The sequence below is a fragment of the Sciurus vulgaris genome (genome assembly GCF_902686455.1).
Source record: "Sciurus vulgaris genome assembly, chromosome: 4".
NCBI classification, from domain to species: Eukaryota; Metazoa; Chordata; class Mammalia; order Rodentia; family Sciuridae; genus Sciurus; species Sciurus vulgaris.
In genome coordinates this window covers 110,962,628-110,981,013 of record NC_136464.1, presented here as the reverse complement: position 1 = coordinate 110,981,013, position 18,386 = coordinate 110,962,628, and positions in this window count along the sequence as shown.

Below are 18,386 nucleotides of genomic sequence, written 5' to 3'. Positions count from 1 at the left end.
ATAAATGTTTTCCATTTTTTGATGTTTACAAGATGCATAGTGATTCTTTACTTTTATTCCTAATGTTATTCTATGTCTAAATCTCTCTTCTTCATTTTCTTTTTCTCCTACTATGCCTTCTATTTCTTCCTACTCCACATACCCTTTATCTCTTGCTCAATTATTATTACTTTTTTTTTAAGTGAAATAGTAATGTATATACCAATATTTTTCTTCTCTTTAGGGATTATACTTCGGCTTTCTTGATTTTTTTCCCTATTATTATCTAATTTCTACACATATCTTAGTTATTTCTTTCCTTTTATTTCTCCTAATTTTCCATTCCTCTAACGTCTTTCTGATATCGAAGCTAAAATCTTTACATTTCTTTCTTTTCTTACATTAAAATCTTTAAATTTGTCTTTATTTGTCTGATTGAATTTATTAAGCCACTTCTTAAATTTATTATTAGACACTGCTTGAACTGCAGGCTATCAAATGTGACAAGTCATAATTTCACTCATTCATTTGAAAATACTTTGTAATTTTTATTTGATTTTTCATTGATCACATTATTGTTTTGATTATAAGTTATCATATCTGATACTTCTTATTTTTCAGACCTTACTAATACTTAGGACATGGTATATTAGGGAAAGTGTAGTGTATGAGTGGGTCAAGACAGTTGTCTTACAAATAAAATTTTATGTGTTGCTCTATTTTTCAGAATAGGGGAGCTTATTTTATAATAATAAGAGCTTATAAGATCAACAGCTCTAAAGAACAATATTTGGCAAATCTCCAGAGCTGAACTTCAAGCTGTTTAAAATTTTCTACTCCATTCTCTGAGCATGGGCATTCTAAATTATCCATGTCAGAAAAAAGAAAGAATGGATTTACTTGGAAACTTTTCAACAGTCTCAAGCCATTTATAGTATACCTGTCAGTCATGTTTCAGTGACCAGGACTATTCCTATTAAAAATATGAGGGATCTGGATAATTGTTTTATTTCCATTATTTGAAAGAGCTCTTGTTTTGTGTGTGTGTGTGTGTGTGTGTGTGTGTGTGTGTGTGTGTGTGACTATTCAAACAAAAGAAAAGGCAGATTATCAGTGAACATCAATAATGCCTAGCACACTTGAGAATGATTTTCTGTAAAAATTTTACATTCTGATTTTCGGTTGGGATTACTTCTGGACTTCAAATTGTGTATTAAAGTTATATTTATTTATGAATATACATAATTGTAAATAAAGTTATATGATTTATCATGAATTATTATTCTCATGCTCATAAGTTTTTGTCCTTGATCCTAATTCAGACAATAAATATAATTTGTTTTACTCATGTTGTGTTGAAAAAAATTGAGCCAGCATTTATATTATAAAAATCTAGAATTTTTGACATCTACTTAAAAGCAAATAGAGTTGCAATTATCTAAAGCTAAGTAACAGAGACCATTTTTGGAGAACTTAAGGTTTTTTATTTCACTTAATTTTCTATCCTTATCTATCTTTATAAATACTGTTGAATCCTGGAAGCAATTGAACTTACTGTCTCATATTAATTCCTGTATATGTTTAAAAATAAATGGCAATCCTATGATAAGGGGAATATTCTTACTTTAAATATTATACTTGATTAGTCCTCAATCAAATGATAACTTAAGAGTATAGGTAAATAAAATGTGTTAAAACTTCTCAAGCTTGATTAATAACTTGCCAAATATTGATAAAATGCTAAACCAAATATGTATTGAATTTAGCAGAAAATGATTACTCCTTACATTTTTATTCCAATTTCGTGTCAATGTTGAGCCATCATAGAAAAGAAATGGAATTATTTTAAATGGAAATGCAAAAGATATGCTGTATATTTTAAATTGCTTTTGTCATCATATCTTCTTATCTTCAGAAAGTATTCAGAAAAAATTTTGGCATAAGATCTAAATGCACTTTCTATTTCTTTATTGTTTAATTATTTTAATTCTCCAAACACTACCAAGTAAAATACTTAGTAGTATCTTTTCTTGGGGGGGGTTGTAACCTTTTATTTTCTCCATTTAATTTTATTTCTCCTTCTATCAGCATACTGATGGATTCATTTTTTGTTTTGCTTTGCATATCAGATCCCTGACTTTGGGCTGATATAAGCTTGTGTTATTCCCTGTGTACTTTGCTTTTATCCTTGTCTACTAGTTATTTCTCTCTGGTTTTCACAGGATGATTTCAATACAGAAATACAGAAAATTTAGATACAGAAGGGAGACTAATTTGTCTACACTTCTCTATTGCATCAATGAAAATAAATCATGCTAATAATTTTTTAAGGAAATCTAAGGATAAATCCATATTTATGAACAAATATTAGAACCTCAAAATGAAATGAAAAAAGTAACTCTAGAAACTTCTGATTGTCAGCTCTGTCATGAAAAGAGCTTGGAAGTCATCTTTCCTTTCCTTATAACAAGAAGAGAGAAAATTAATAAATGCAATATTAAAAATTGGGGGATTTTATTTGGCCATTAGAAAGTTGATGTCATAGAGAAACCATCATCTGAAAAGACAGAGAGAAAGAGAGAGAGAGAGAGAGAGAGAGAGAGAGATTGACACACATAGAGAATCACAGTCATGTCCAGTTTATAGGGAGTAGAAGCTAAGGGATTAGGTAAGACTCTTGAATGGCTGGTTACAGTTCAGTGTCAGAATGAAAATTTCTAGGGCTGTAAGCTGTGAAAGCCACACTCTTAGGTTATATCTCCCAGTACTCTGCAAGGTTTTCATGAGAGAGTGCAAAGGAAGTCTTCTATTTCTGCTAATGTGAGGGAAAAGCAACCATCATGAGATACTCCTAGAGCATTAAACAACAAAGTCCTACTCAGCAAAGGAAGAAAAATGAGCTAAATCCAGTTCCTGCTAGTACTCTTTTCTCATCTAAGGGAGGGGCCATTTCTAAAGTTCACATCTATAGAACACAGTTAAAGTAAAAGAATTTAGCTTAATAATAAAAATGAACATTTTCTATAACTGCTTATGGTGCCAACACATCAGCAGGGTTCCAGTATAACAGTGACTGGTTGAAAGAGTAGCAGGGCTCACACTACTGAAGAGAAAGTTTTTAGAGCAATCCAAACAGACATTGGAAGAAATTAAAGTCTCTGACACCTACAGCCAAGACCTCTGTTAAAGAGAGCAGAATACTAGCCAGAGGAGTATAATCCTCACACTAGATGCCTGTTGGCTTCGTTTTCCTGTTACGACTATGAATGGTATGCATGACTTTCAATCAAATATCGTATGATCTACTTTAAGTCAAGACAAAACAGTCTGATGAGGCAAAGCAAGCATCATAACCAGATTCATATGTGACAGTTCTTTTGGAATTAAGAAATAGGAAATTTGGAATAACTTTGACTAAAATGAAAAGTCATTATTCTAACAAAAAAAGCAAGTAAGGTATCAGGACATATTGGTAGAGCAAATTAATGGCTAGGATCTCTAAGAGAGAATCCACAGGTTGTACAAGAAAACCAAACACTATAACATAAATGAAGAGTGCCTTTGAAAGTATCATCAATAGACAAGAAACAGCTACCTAGAAAAAAGAACTAGTGAACTCAAAAATGTCAACTCCCCACTATGAAGTTCAAAGTAAGAGAAAATAATAGATAAGGGAATATTAAAGAACAATGGGAAAATTACAAAGGTATACAGAGGTATAACAGACACATTTTTGGACTATGAGAAGGAAAATAAAGAAATAATGGAGCAAAGAAATATTTAGAGTAATAAATATAATTTTCTTCAATTAATGCCAGATGACACAATGTAGATCCAGTAACTCAAGAGAATGTTAGCACCAAATTTTTTTTAAAATCAGTACATTTTTTTAAATTAAAAATCTATGCACGAGCATGTTCAAACTTGAGAAAAGCAGAGACAAAGAGAAAATATTGAAAGAAGACAGGAAAAGTTGGACCTCACAACAGAGAGACAAAGATAAGAATGATTTGGGACTTCTCAACAAAACCACAAGAGCAAGAAGTGAATGGATTAAAATATTTTAAATGTTGAAAGAAAAAACAAGTACTAACTTAGAATTTTATTTCCAGTAAAAACTATTCTTCAAAGTGAAAGAAAAGTGAAGTAGTTTATCAATGATAGACCTGCCTTGCAAGAAATAAAATAAGATTTTTCAAGTGAAAGTTGATTGATATTGATGAGAAAGTCAGATCTACATATAAAAAGGAAGAAAATCAGAGGAAGAATAAATTTGGGAAAAATTTATTTAATAAAAATATTAATTTTTTCTTATTTGTAATTGATCTAATACAAAATTATGTAAAATGATAGCAATGTATTGGGTACCTATCACATATAGATAAGGGAATAGCAGCAATATAGAAAGTTATGAGAATGAAGGATTATTAAAAACTGTTACAAACTACACATAGTACTTAAGTGTTAGAAAAGTCAGAGTGGAGTTAGGTTAGTTGTAAATTGTTGCACAAAGTTTAGGAAAATCAACAAAACATTATAGAAAAGAAGTAAAATCGATATTCTAACAATGTGGATAAAAGGCAATCTTATACAGTGCTCAGTTAAAACAAGAAAAAGTCCGACATAATGGCACACACCTGTAATCCCAGCAGCTGGGGAGGCTGAGGCAGGAGAATTGCTATTTCAAAGTCAGTCTCAGTAATTTATGAAGGCCCTACACAACTTGGTGAGAACCTGTCTCAAAAATACAAACATACACAAATATGCACACACACACACACACACACACACACACACACACATATGTGGCTGGGAATGTGATTTAGAGATTTAAGTGCATCTAGGTTCAATCCCTAGTACAAAAAGAAAAAAAAAATAGAAAAGGAAGTAAAAGAGGGGAAAAATAAATAAAATAAAAACAAGGCAAACATAGAAAACCATTGTAAAATGGAAGATTCACTAAATCAAAGTTGCAGATCTAAATAACTTTTAAAATGGGCGGAGTCATCAAAAAATAAAGACAGAACTGCACACAGCATTGGTGATAATGTTGTTTCCCATGGGGCTTTGTGAGTATTAACTATGATACTGCTCCACCTATACTACAATGAAATGAGTTAGGAGCTAAAAGGCAAATGATGAGACCAGGGATCTTCTTGCTACAGTGGGAGTGTACAGAGAAGCAAGGGAAGGAAGGAGCTGTGATAGATCTGCATTGTAGACGTTGGCCTGAATTCGTTTCTAGTTTAATACACGTATAGATGATTACATAAGGTAATATAGATGGTTACATAAGGTAAGATAGATATATGCATACAGGTTAGTGTAAACACACACATTTTTATTCTATCAGCTGAAAAGGCCTAAAGTAAAGGATTGGTCAGTATCAAGAGAACACTTAACTCCTTTTCGTGCTCTCTAACGTCTTCTTGAATATGTGAACTTTTTTTTTTTTTTTAATTTGGAGAAATAATAGATTCTAGCACTGGAGCAGGTACTGATGTAAAAAATTAAGCTGAGATATCTAGTAGTATCAGAAAATTTCTAAGTGCCAAAATTAAACACACACACACACACACACACACACACACACACACACACACACACACTGGTGGGGTGATTCAGAGAAGCCAAGGAGTCAACTAAATTCCCAGTGGTCAAAGAGGGAAAATTTGAAAAACAAAATAAATATTACTGAACTTTAACTCAGAGTATAAAATAAATATCAGTGGATCCAAACATAAATACATAAATATTTGAGTAAATTAAAAATGGGGAAGAGAAGAACATTCTACCAGGCAGAATAATTCCAAATAATTTATGTAATCTTCTATCCTCAAGGAGTGGGAGCATTATTCTCCTCTCCTTAGCTGTGGTGAACATACAATGTAACCTACTCTAAAAGCATACATCATGGAAATGGAACTAAAGAGAACTTGATAATGGAGAAACATGAGAGACACTAGCCCAGTCCAGTGACCAAGGTTAACATCAACTCTTAATGATGTTGATATCAGGCACACTTGATATAGTGCAGTGGAATGGCACTTCACTTTAAAGTCTGGCCAATATTCTCGCATCACAGTCTTATCATGAGAAAAACCATAGGCAATTTGTAGAGTTCTAAATTCTATAAAATACTCCCTTAAAACTGTCAATAATAAAAATATAGGGAAAGTTTGTAGAAATCTCACACCTATAGAGACATACCAACATAATTTAATATAGCATCCTAGATGAGATTCTAGAACAGAAAAGAGCATTAAGCTAAAATCAGGAGGAAATCTAAAGAACTATATACTTTATGAAAAAATAAAGTATTAGTATTTTTCATTAATTTCTAAAAATATATAATGATAGTATAATATGTCAATAATAGGGGGAATTGGAACATGAAAACCATCTGTACTAAATTTTCATGAAAATCTGAAGTTTTTGTAAGAATATACTCTAGTGAAATAAATTGTATTAACCAAAAACATAGATTTTGTATTTTATTGCATATATCTTATAATTTAAAAACATTTTTTTTTGAATTTGGACTGCAGGTACTTGTGTGAAAACTTTGTAATAGTGAGAAGCCATGGATTAGGTTGATAATGATGAAAAAATTGGAAATCACTCCACGGTCATTCACCATTTCTCAAGAAATCAGAAGACTTGGAATTTATATAAATGTTACCTGATTTTAAGAGGTATCATTTGATTCATTTTAAAATGCTGCATATATATCTAGATGCAATTTGACTGCCTACTAAAGAAAATATCTTTGGTCATTAAATTTTAGTCTATAGACAGTTTTATATTATTGTCCCTCAGAAAACATCCCCTAATTATATTAATCATGTTTTATATTACCCTGGAAAGTTTTTTTTTCTTATCCTGTATTTTTATTCTAAGAAGAAAATATTTTGACAAATAATATGCCCTAAACAATTTTAAATCAATTTTTTCATTTTATATTTAGAAAGTTCCATAATATCCTTAATTGCGCTTATTGTGACAGGGCCATATATTTAATCATAGTTAATTAAGTTCTTATTCATCTTGATATGTCCGATTAGGGTATGTAAACAAAAAGTGGTACTACTATCTAACATTTACTTCTCTTACCCAAATACACATATTTATTATGCACTAGAAAGTGTGAGATATATAAACAAGAGACAATAATTGTATTATAAAAATTATTTAATTTTTACATTTTATGCAAGAAATAAAAATCATATTGATTTATTTTACATTTATAATCTTTCAAATGTAAACTGTATATGAAATATTTTTCACTTTTTTTGTAGTAAATTACTATTTATTCTGAGCTATATAATGGAAAGTATTTTTGCTTGTAATTGCCTTGACATTACTAATGAATGGCTTGCTTTGTATATGTCATATTAAGTAAACTTAAAAGAACTGTGAAAAAGTCTATACATTCTTTTAATTATTATTTCTGATTATCTTTTCCAATATATTAGTTTTCCTTAAATTCCATATAGGTAGCTTATCACTGTAGATATTTTTGTTGTAGAAAAATTTTGTTGTAATCCTCTAAGTAAAATCATTTAACATATTGTGTTTACATATCTATAGCAGAAAGTAAAAATGGAGCATGAATAAAAATCAATGTCCCTTTGAAAGCATACTTTCTAAGTAAATGTCCTGTAAACATTGTCCTCTTGTGTGCAAGATGTATGGGCAGAAATGATTCTTTCAATTTTTAATAGTATAAAAATGGAAAACTTTTATATTATTATGAAAACAAATAAAAGCATTATACTTCATCGTGATATGGACTATAATGGAGCACCAGAATGAAACACTACATATTTGTTTATTTTCCCAGGGAAATCATTGAAGGCCATACTAAAAAATACTTGAAAATGGTCATAGGAAAAATTCTCTAATGTTATACTATTCATGTAACATAGTTCATGAATACACTATTCATGTATTCACAGTTCTCATAAAACTAAAGAAAATGAGAGGATAATCAAAAATATACAGTATTTAAAAATAATTTGAACTATAAAAATTTCAATTAGAAGTTGTGGTAAAACCCTATCAAATTCCATTTGTTGGGCCATCTTGCTTCTTGTTAGATTATAGAAGCTGCAAAGAGAATATCACTGCAAGCTAACAAAAGATAAGTACCCCCACCCCTGCAGACCCTACTGATTCAGTCTGCTCTTAAGTGCTGTTCGTGATGGCAAAGTTTCCTTCCCCACCCGGAGCTGTTTTCATATTTGGCCTATACACTGCTGTCAAACTCATCTGCCTAGTGTCAGATGTTAAATTTGGCCCTCTTGTATTATTTGGAAAGGGGGTCCATCCTTCACATGGGTGATGAGGAGGTGATCAGAACAAGCAGAAAATGTGAGCGAAAATGGCATTCTAGTTTCAATTCTATTCAGGAAAGGAATATTTTAATAATTTGATTTTTCCTTAACTGAACGTGTTGGAGAAACTTGGCTTTTGTGTAAAACCCAATATGTTTTGTGGCCTTTCGTATTTCAGGTATAACAAGAGTCGGTTATGATGGCCTTCCTTGGCCGTCACTAAAGGGAAAGCTCTCCGTACACGAGTCCTGTTGCGCAGTCCGTGCATGGCAATGTCTAAAGGGAGCTTCAGTCCCTCTGCCTTCTGGATCTGGTCTTTGCTCTCCCATTCCTGGCAGCTTCATTCCTGGGACTCCTGCTTGAAGACCTCAGGTTAAAACTTGCAGACTCTTCTGAAGAGGCCTCCTTTACAAGATGAGGAGAGGGAGGACAGTAAAACTGTTCACATCACCACTCTGACTCAGTACCCAGTACCTTTCCACGCTTAGTGCTTCCCCCTCTCTCTCCCTCTACCCCACAGTCCATAAAACTGCCAGAACCATTTTCCAGCCCTCCTTCAGTAATGATGTCACCCCTCATCTGTGCTGATTCACCTGACCCTACACCTGTGTGCAAACATGGAACATTGGTTGAGTCAGACTTTTGTTTTAGTTTATATGATTAAAATAAGGGATTAAAGGCTTAACACTTCTATTTTTTGCTTGTTGGTTTAATTGGCTACTGTGACACCTGGCAGCTCAGTTCTCCAAACTCAACTGAGCTCTTAAAAATAAAGAAAAATAATTCAGGTAAGGAAATTTAGATATTCTTCTTTCCCAAAATATCCAAGATAATAATTTATATATATATAAATATACTATATTTTATATATATACTATAAATATACTATAAATATATATATATAAATATATATAAATAAATATATATATAAATAAATATATATAAATATATATATATAAATAAATATATATATAAATATACTATATTTTATATATAAATATATATATAAAACTCATTTAAATTTTGGATATGAAGAAGAGATTGGAAGTGTTTTTAAACACAAAAATACTTTAAGCATTTAAAAAGTATTTTAAAATTTATTTTTCATTTACAAATTTTCATTTTTTAAATCTGTAAATTGAGAAGTATAATTGAATAATTTCTAGGATAAATAAAAAGAATTAGAACTTAATAGTTTTTAAAAATATACTTGCAGTTAATATTTTCAGAAATAAATAAAAAACTTTGAAATAACTATGGAAAAATGTTTCATCTTAAAATACAAACGACATACTTATATTTAAACATTATTTTATGTTAACTAATAATTAGGAGAATGTAAAAGAAAGGCAACATTCAATAAAAATTAATTGATTAATTTGAAACTAGAAATGACCTTTAATATTGGAACAAATAAGTGAAAAGACAAAACTAATTATCATATTGTTTCTGCTATAATGTTTCTGATATTTTACTGATGCCTCTTGAAGGTGCCCTTTAAAAAAAGGATGAAAAATCGGAAACATTTTTAAAAAGTATATTTAACATACTAAAATATTCTACTTCAAAAGAAACCACAAATGCTCAAAATAGCAGAAAAATGTTTCAAAATCATAATTATAGATTTTTTAATGTATGACCAATTCCATGACAGCAACTTTCACACCTTCAATGATAGAAAAGTTACATTTATGATTCCAGAATTACTTCCTTATTATAATTCACATTAAGAATTAGAATAGTTTTATACATATATTTTATATATTATATAATAATATGTATGTGTCTTATTTCATATATATGTTGTAAATTTGTACAAAGGTATGATTGCTTACCTGATGATTAAGAATGGACAGAATAAAGGGACATATTGCATATTGAAATTTAATTTTTGCTTCTTTTTGTATGGCCTTTATAATTTATACTACTCTTGTTTCCTAATTTCTTCTCTGTAAAGTGGGAGTAATATTACTTGAGTGAGCTGGGTATGTAGCTGAGTGGTAGAGTACTTGTCTAGCATGCAGCAAACCCCAGTATTGAAAAAAAAAAAAAAAAAAAAAAAGCAGCTGATGCATTGTGTTAGAAAGACTAGGTGAAAAAATGATATACATATAAGAATCATGAGTATTCCTGGCACTCCCTCTGACTTTGAAAAACTGTACCTTTTACAAAATAAAATGTAGTGTCAATATTAGAAATATTAATAGAAAGATTTTTGTACATGTAAGTATAAAGTAATTTGTATCTTTAGTCTCATATAAAATTAAATGGGTTTAACTTTGACATAATGAAAAATTAAGAACTTATTTTCTAATACCATATTCCTTTTTAATTCACTTAAACTTTCAAGAAATAGAAATATCACATATTTACCTGTAATCAAATGTCAGATTCATGTTGTAAATTAGATGATGAAACAAAAAATAAGATTAGAGAATTATTTTCCTAGGGTTGTAGGACATGATTTGCATAATAAAAATAATTAGGAAAGTATGCAATAATTTTAATAAATAGGGAATTATGACAGTAAATAATTTATTGTACATCAATACAATTTTAATTTGAAATCTAATTTATTTATAAAAAAATAGTGTAATCCTTCTTAGATTCAACACTTTAATTTGCAATAGACTAAAACTCCCCAAAAGACTAGTAATATTTGTTTGCAAAACCACTTGAAGGCATCAGAGAGCCATGAAATTGACTGGATTGGAGGGGTAAACATCCTAGGGAGAGGTAATCCTCACTGTGGTGAAGCTGGCACTTTGCTCTTCCATCAAGACTTCTGCTAATATACAGCATGGAGAGAAAGACTGAAAATCCGAGCAGAAAACTGAACAATATCTGGGGCTATCAGAGATTTTGGAGGTTTACAGTGGGCAAGAGAGGAAAATTGGATTTCAGGGCAGCGAAGGCAGCCAAGCTTGAAGACTCAGTTCCCAGTGAGAAATGAACCTGACATTCTGCAACACTTTTCCTCGAAGCATTTTCAGATGCCTCAGCTGCAGAAGCAAAAAGCAGCAGCTGCTAAAATATCAAATAAGTCAATAAAACTTTGAGAAGTTTTGGTTCTGAAAAGATAAAACTTGAAAGATTATTGAGAAGGTGGGAAATAGGTCAATATTCCATACTCTTTTGAATTTTTGAAGAACTAACCCAATGAGTTAAAAGCTAATGGAAATAAAACCAAATGCTGAAAAGTGGCATTTGGTTTGATGTGTATTAGACCGTATCTTATGTTATTTATCTAATTATTTAATAAAAGTATCTTGAAGAAAGTTAATATTACTCTTGGGCTGTACAATTTTTCATATACTATTTAATATATTCACTCAATAGGTAAACTAAGAAGCCAAAGTTAGAATATTGATAACTGAAATTATGTCTATACCCATCATATAGATTCTGAATTGAACAAACATGAATTAACATTTTAAATATGATTAATATATTTAAGAAAAACAGTAGGATGTGGAAATTCATCACAAAACTATAAATTATTAAAGAATACCATAAGAATTCATGTGTTGCAGGAAAACACACAATAACATTAAAATCAAAAGAACAAATATAAAATAGATTGGGAACAGCTGAAAATATCATTAGCAAATGAAAACATGGGCAGACAACCACATAATGTACGAACTCAATAGAAAAAGAAATAAAATGATGAAAACAAATAGGACACATTCATGAAATATTTATAGAGTTTTACTTTATATGAAAATGGATCTTTAGCAAAGAAAGAAAGAGGAAAGGGAGAAGTAATTTCTGCAGATACTATCTGCTTGCTTGCCATAGTTTATTTTATACTATCAGGCTTCTACCATCAAGCTAGGAAACTTGGGAAGTCTATGAATTCTGAATCAAAAAGTTTTTGCCATGACTTGTGGCTGTATTTGAAATCTTTTCTGAAAAATATGATCACCCACATAATTATTTACTTTTATTTGACGAATTTACTCCCCTGCATACTCTACCTGCTTTGGACTACACTCTAGTGTCTTTAAGTAGTTTTATTTGGATAGAAATGAATCCAGTCAGTATTTTATTTATTTTTAATTTTGTGTGTGTGTGTGTGTGTGTGTGTGTGTGTGTGTGTGTGTGTGTGTGAGAAAGAGAGAGAGAGAGAGAGAGAGAGAGAGACAGACAGAGAGACAGAGAGAGAGAGGGAGAGATACTGGGAATTGAACTACCACTGAGATACATACCCACACCTTTTTAATTTTTTTAAAATTTTACTTTGAGATAACAATCTTGCTAAATTGCTGAGACTGCCCTTAGCTTGTGATCTTCCTCTCTCAATATCTGTGGTAACTGGGATTACAGGTGCAAATCATCATGCCTGACTTCTAGTAACAATTTTAAACATATTTCAATTTGTTGACCATTTATTTTAGCATATATTATATTAAGTCAAGTGAGAACTATTGGAGTTAAGAAGAAAATAAAACAAAACTCCAGGCATCAAAGCAGAGTGGCCTCAAGGATGTCTTCTTACTACAATTTTTGAGATGGACACTGTAGTACCAATAAAAATGTGTTAATATAGAAAAGAGACAAGTAATGCAGAAACCTAAAGTAAACTACAATATGGGATAGTAACAGAATGATATTTACACAAGGCAGCTTGGCATTACCAGGTGGAAGCTTATTTCCAAAGTCATTCCTGATGGAAGATGAAGTCAGTCTTTGTAGTTCTATACCCTCTCAGGTGGGATGTACTTCTCTGGCAGGGTATGAAAAGTCACAGGAAGGACTTAAACAACTAAGAGTATCACAGTTGCATTTCACTATCTGAAATGTGAAAATTAAATAAATTGTAAGGAGACAGAACTAATCTCAGGGAGTATAATAGGTTATTTCAACAATCTCAGTAATAGATAATACAGCTTTGATTGGTGAATTGAGACTATTAAGAGTTGGTATGAAAATGCAGGGAAAAAAGGGTTAAAGTAATACTTAGGACATGAAATGGGAAAAAAAATCAACTAATTTATAGATAAGATCGAGAGTGGTTGTTATGGTTGAAGTCATTGAATAAAAATGAGTTTTGTTAAACACGATGCTGAAGATTTGGCTGAATGGCGAGAGGATAGAAGCAGTGACTGTGTTTAAGGATTCTGTAGGAATAGGTGGCTTAATTTAATTTGGGTATTTTTGTGGGATCTGATAAGTGGATGTGATGACACTATTAAAGCACAGTGCAGTAACTGTGAAGAAGTCATGAGCCTAATATTCATGATAATTACAACAAAGAGCAATAAGTGCATCTCAGAGAGTACAGTCCCTGGCTATCACTGGGAACTGCAGTGTCAAGGGAGAGAAAAAGAGAATTCCTAATCCCTTGTGATGTGTCCTTTAAATATTTGCATAGAACTTTACAGAGACAATAACTTGGTTTGTTGGAAAAGATCATTTCAGTTTATCTCCTTGAATATAGTAAAAATCTATTATGGGTTAATATAAAAGTTTGAAGTTGAATTCTGGAACCAGAAAATTAGAAACATCAAATGCCTTATGCAATAAGTGACTACATTCTAACTTTTGCAGAAAGTCTGAGGACCAAGAAGGATGTAGAAAAATATGCAAGATATGCAAAAGGGAGAAAAATTAATGATCCACATCTTGGAAATACAAGATATGAATAAAGCTTAAAGAAATGATAATTAGGTAGCTTGAGAGAAGACTGCTGGCAGGTGACCTAATAACTTGTATTTTGTATAAAAAGAGTCATTATATTTTAAAAAATGAATTCTTATTGAAGTGAGAGCCAAAGCAGCTGTATTTAATTAGGGCAAGAGAGATGTGGGTTTCACAGAATGAAACCATTTTAGTATTTGGAATAATTATTAGTAAAATGAGTCACTGAAAGTATTTTTTTTTCCTTTGAAGATTTAATATAACACTGATTAGAGAGATAGGTGATATGAAAGTCTACCTTCAGAAATAATGTAAAAAGCTAGGGAATATTCAAAATACATAGTTTAGAAAGTGGTTATATAAGTTCAGTTTAATACTTAAATTATCATAAAATTAACTGCTTTATTTCTTAAGCAAATCCTGTCTCCAAGCTGTGAAAATTCTAGTAATAAAATTATTTCTTAGTAAGAAAATAAGAAGTATACTTATAAATCTAAATATATATTCATTGAAATCATAAAATATAATCTAGCAATATTTTAGGGTAAGTTAGAGATATTCTTTGATTTTTATATTTATTTCTAATTTTTGCCAGATATAAAATCACGAGAAAATAAATTTATGTATACAAGATATTTTGATGTTTTTAAGATGTTTCTTATATGACTATTTATGGTACCAAAAATTTGCAAAGAGAAGTTTTATTAAAGAACTTATGAAGCTATTTTTGAGCAATAAATAAACAGTTAAAAATAATAAATTTGAAATGTATCAAAATAATTTTCAAAAGTTATTTTTGGGTGATAAAAGCAAATGCAGAAGTTTGCATGTAAAATAATTACATTTTAGTACAAATAATGCTCTATGAATGCTTATTAAAATGTAAACAAATATTTTTCCAAATTATTTTATCAGCATTGACAATATACAGAGATTACTACTTATTGACATGAGTTGGTAGAATAAACAATGAAGAAGAGATAATGAGAACACAGTCAAGAAAATTAAAAAAAAATTGCTATCAAAAAGTCTAATATCAAAATAAAATTAATTGAACGGCAGGAAGTTTCTTATTATGATGTGATATGTAAATTATTCACATTTAAAAACAAAATCTAAATGATTTAGTGATATATTAGCTCCCTTAAATTTATAAATTGGTCATGTGACTATGAAAGAAAATATTCTTCTGAAATTATTGTTGGGGGCATAGGTCCAGGGGCCAGGTGACACAGGAAAAAAATAAAAGGGAAAACGTACTATTGTCATGGTCATGGTATATTAGCTGTAGTCTTACTTAATAAACTTAGATGTGAATGAAATGTTTCATTATTTATTTATAAACTAAACTGAACTAAATTGAAACTGTTCTTTTGAGAAATTCAACATGAATAGTTTGTGGCTCGTGGATGGAGCTTTCCTGATCAGGGGCTAGACAAGAATCTAAGAAACTTGAACAATGCCTGTTGTTTTTGTCAGCTTTTCCATCCCTGTGACCAAAAGACCTGATAAGAACAATGTAGAGAGGAAAGTTTTTTGGGACTCATGGTTTTATAAGTTTCAGTCCATAGATAGCCAACTGCATTACTCTGAGCCTAAGGTGAGAGAGAACATCACAGCAGATGGATATGGGAAAGGAAAGCAGCTCAGGACCTAACAAAGAAGCAGAGAAAGACTGGCTCACCAGTAACAAGATATAAACTCTAAAAGCAAGACCCCAGTGACCACCTCCTGCAGTGACATACTACCTGCCTTTAGTTACGACAAAGTTAATCCATTCAAGTGGGTTAACACACTGATTAGTTTAAGGCTCAAATAACCCAATCATGTCACCTCTGAAATTCTTTCATTGTTTCACACATGAGCGTTGGGGGTATCCTCACATTTATACCATAAAACCTGTGTTTTCATCTAGATGTTTTATTGTTTTATATCTTAAAATAAGTATATGATTCATTTAAGTTAATTTTGTAAAAGATATAGTGCTTTTTCCAAATTCATTTTCTTCATGTACAATAGTCTCAGAACCCTTTGTTAGAAAGACAGTACACTTTGTAGATACTTTACTTTTCAGTAGATTCTTTTCAGTGAGATTGTGGAGAATCCATAGTTTAACTTGCTAAATATTTATAAATTTCACTAGTGAAAATATGTGGACCTGATGCTTTCATTTTGGAAAATTATTAATTATGAACTGAATTTCTTTAGTTGAGACCTATCCAGATAATTTGTGTGTTGTGGGTTGGATATGGGATATCCCCCCAAATACTCATGTGTTGATGACTTGGTCCTCAATGCAGTAATGTTTAAGGTGGGGCCTTGGAGTAGTGATTGGATCATGAGGACTGTAACCTCATCAATGGATTAACCACTTCATGGATTAATAATCTAGTTGGAGGTAGTAGAAACTGCGAGAAGGTGGGGAATGGATAGAAGCAGGTCACTGGGAGCATGCTCTTGGGTAGTACATCTTGTCCCTGGCCCCTTTTATACTCTCCCTCTCTCTACATATATCACTCTTTCTCCCTCTGTTCTTGCTAGCTTCTATGAGTTGAGCTTTTGACATGATGTTTCTCCTGCCTTTGAGCCAAATGACTATGAACTTAAACCTCTGAAATCACAAGACAAAATAAGCCTTTCCTCCTTCAGGATGTTTTTATCAGGTATGTTTGATTACAGAATGAAAAAACTTGACTAAACTTCTATGTGCCTTTTATGAATTTAGTATCTTAGGTCTTTTACAGAATTTTGGTCTGCATTAATTTTTGTTTTCAAATTTTGCCTTTTAGAGTATATCTAGTGTTTCTGTATCATTTGTTTAATGTTCATGGATTGAGTAGCAATGATGCTTCATGTTTATCATACTGATAATTTATGTCACTTTATTTTCTTGACTAGCCTGGCTTTAGATGTCTTGATTTTATTATTCTTTTAAAAGAACTAACTTTTAACTCCACTGCTTTTTTCCCCCCATTTTCGGTTTTAATTTTGCTCTAATTTTCATTATTCATTTTTTTTGTTTGCTTTTGGATAAAATTGCCCATATTTCTTCTGTGTTCTATGAGGAATGATTAGGGTACTGATATTGGAATATATTTTTGTATTTTCTAACACATGCATTTTAATGCTAAAATATCCCTTTAAATTCTGTATCAGCTGCATTCTTTGATAAATTTTACTTTCATTTTATTTCAGGTCAAGGTACTTTTTAATTTCTCTTGAGAATTTTTCTATGACTATTATTTTATATAGAAGTATGTTTCTCAATCTTCAAATATTAAGCATTATCTTTCTGTTATTGTTTTGTAATATTGCTGTAGTTAGAAAACATACTGCATAACTGCATAGTATTTCTGGTTTTTTGTTTTTTTTTTACATTTGTTGATGTGTATTTATTGGTCTTATAAAATTTTGGTGTAATTAAAAAGTCTTCTTAATTAACAAACCATGTGTTGCATTAACTTCAGCCCTGAACCTGATCATCTTTAAGTATCAGATTATGATTATGATTATGATTTTGATTATTGCTGTTACACACTCTTTTTTCCTTACAAAAATATCTACCAAGAAAGTCTCACTCATATGCTAAGAAGTTTTATTCCCTTTTTATCAGTACATCGGTAGTGCATTTATAGTAGATTGCCTGAAGTTATTTATATCCTTTGTAGATATTAATATTTTTACATATTGCTAGGCTAAATTTGTTCACCCAAAGATTTAAAATCATTCATGAAAAAGCAACTTACAGTGTTAGTCAGATTTCCATTTTGTAACGAATATCTACGGTCATCAGTTTAAAAGAAGGAAAGGTTTATTTGGTTCATGGTTTCAAATGTTTCAGTTCAGAGTCAGTAGGCCACATTCCTTTTGAGCTCCGTGAAAAGCATCACTTCATAGTGTGAGCACATGGTTCAGAAAGCAACTTGCCTAATGGTGTTTCAAAAGCAAAAATAGATGGGAATATGCTTGGCTTATGAGCAATGCCCCCAATGACCTAACTTCTTTCCATTAGATTCAGCATTTCAAAGTTTCTACCACCTCCTAATAGTGCATCTGAGAACCAAACTTTTAACACATGGGCCTTTGGGAGAAAGTCCAGGTGTAAATTATCACACTAAAGAATGACATTCATCTCATACATGAGATTGGATGCCTTTGCCATGCTTACTTTAACAACATCTGAGTCTCCCTATTCAATGCAAAATATTTTCCACTTTCCATTTTAGTTGTTTTGCCATAGTAGCTGCGTCAAAACTTAAACAATTTACTCAAATATTAGCTTTATGATTATTGTTTCAATTTTCTCTCTCAGAGAATAACTTAAAATCTTCTACTTTCCGGTTTTAACCTATACTTAGCATGCTGCATAACTATTACCTGGATTCTGTATCTTTAAAGGCAGGGAAATATCACCTTCTGTGAGAGTCT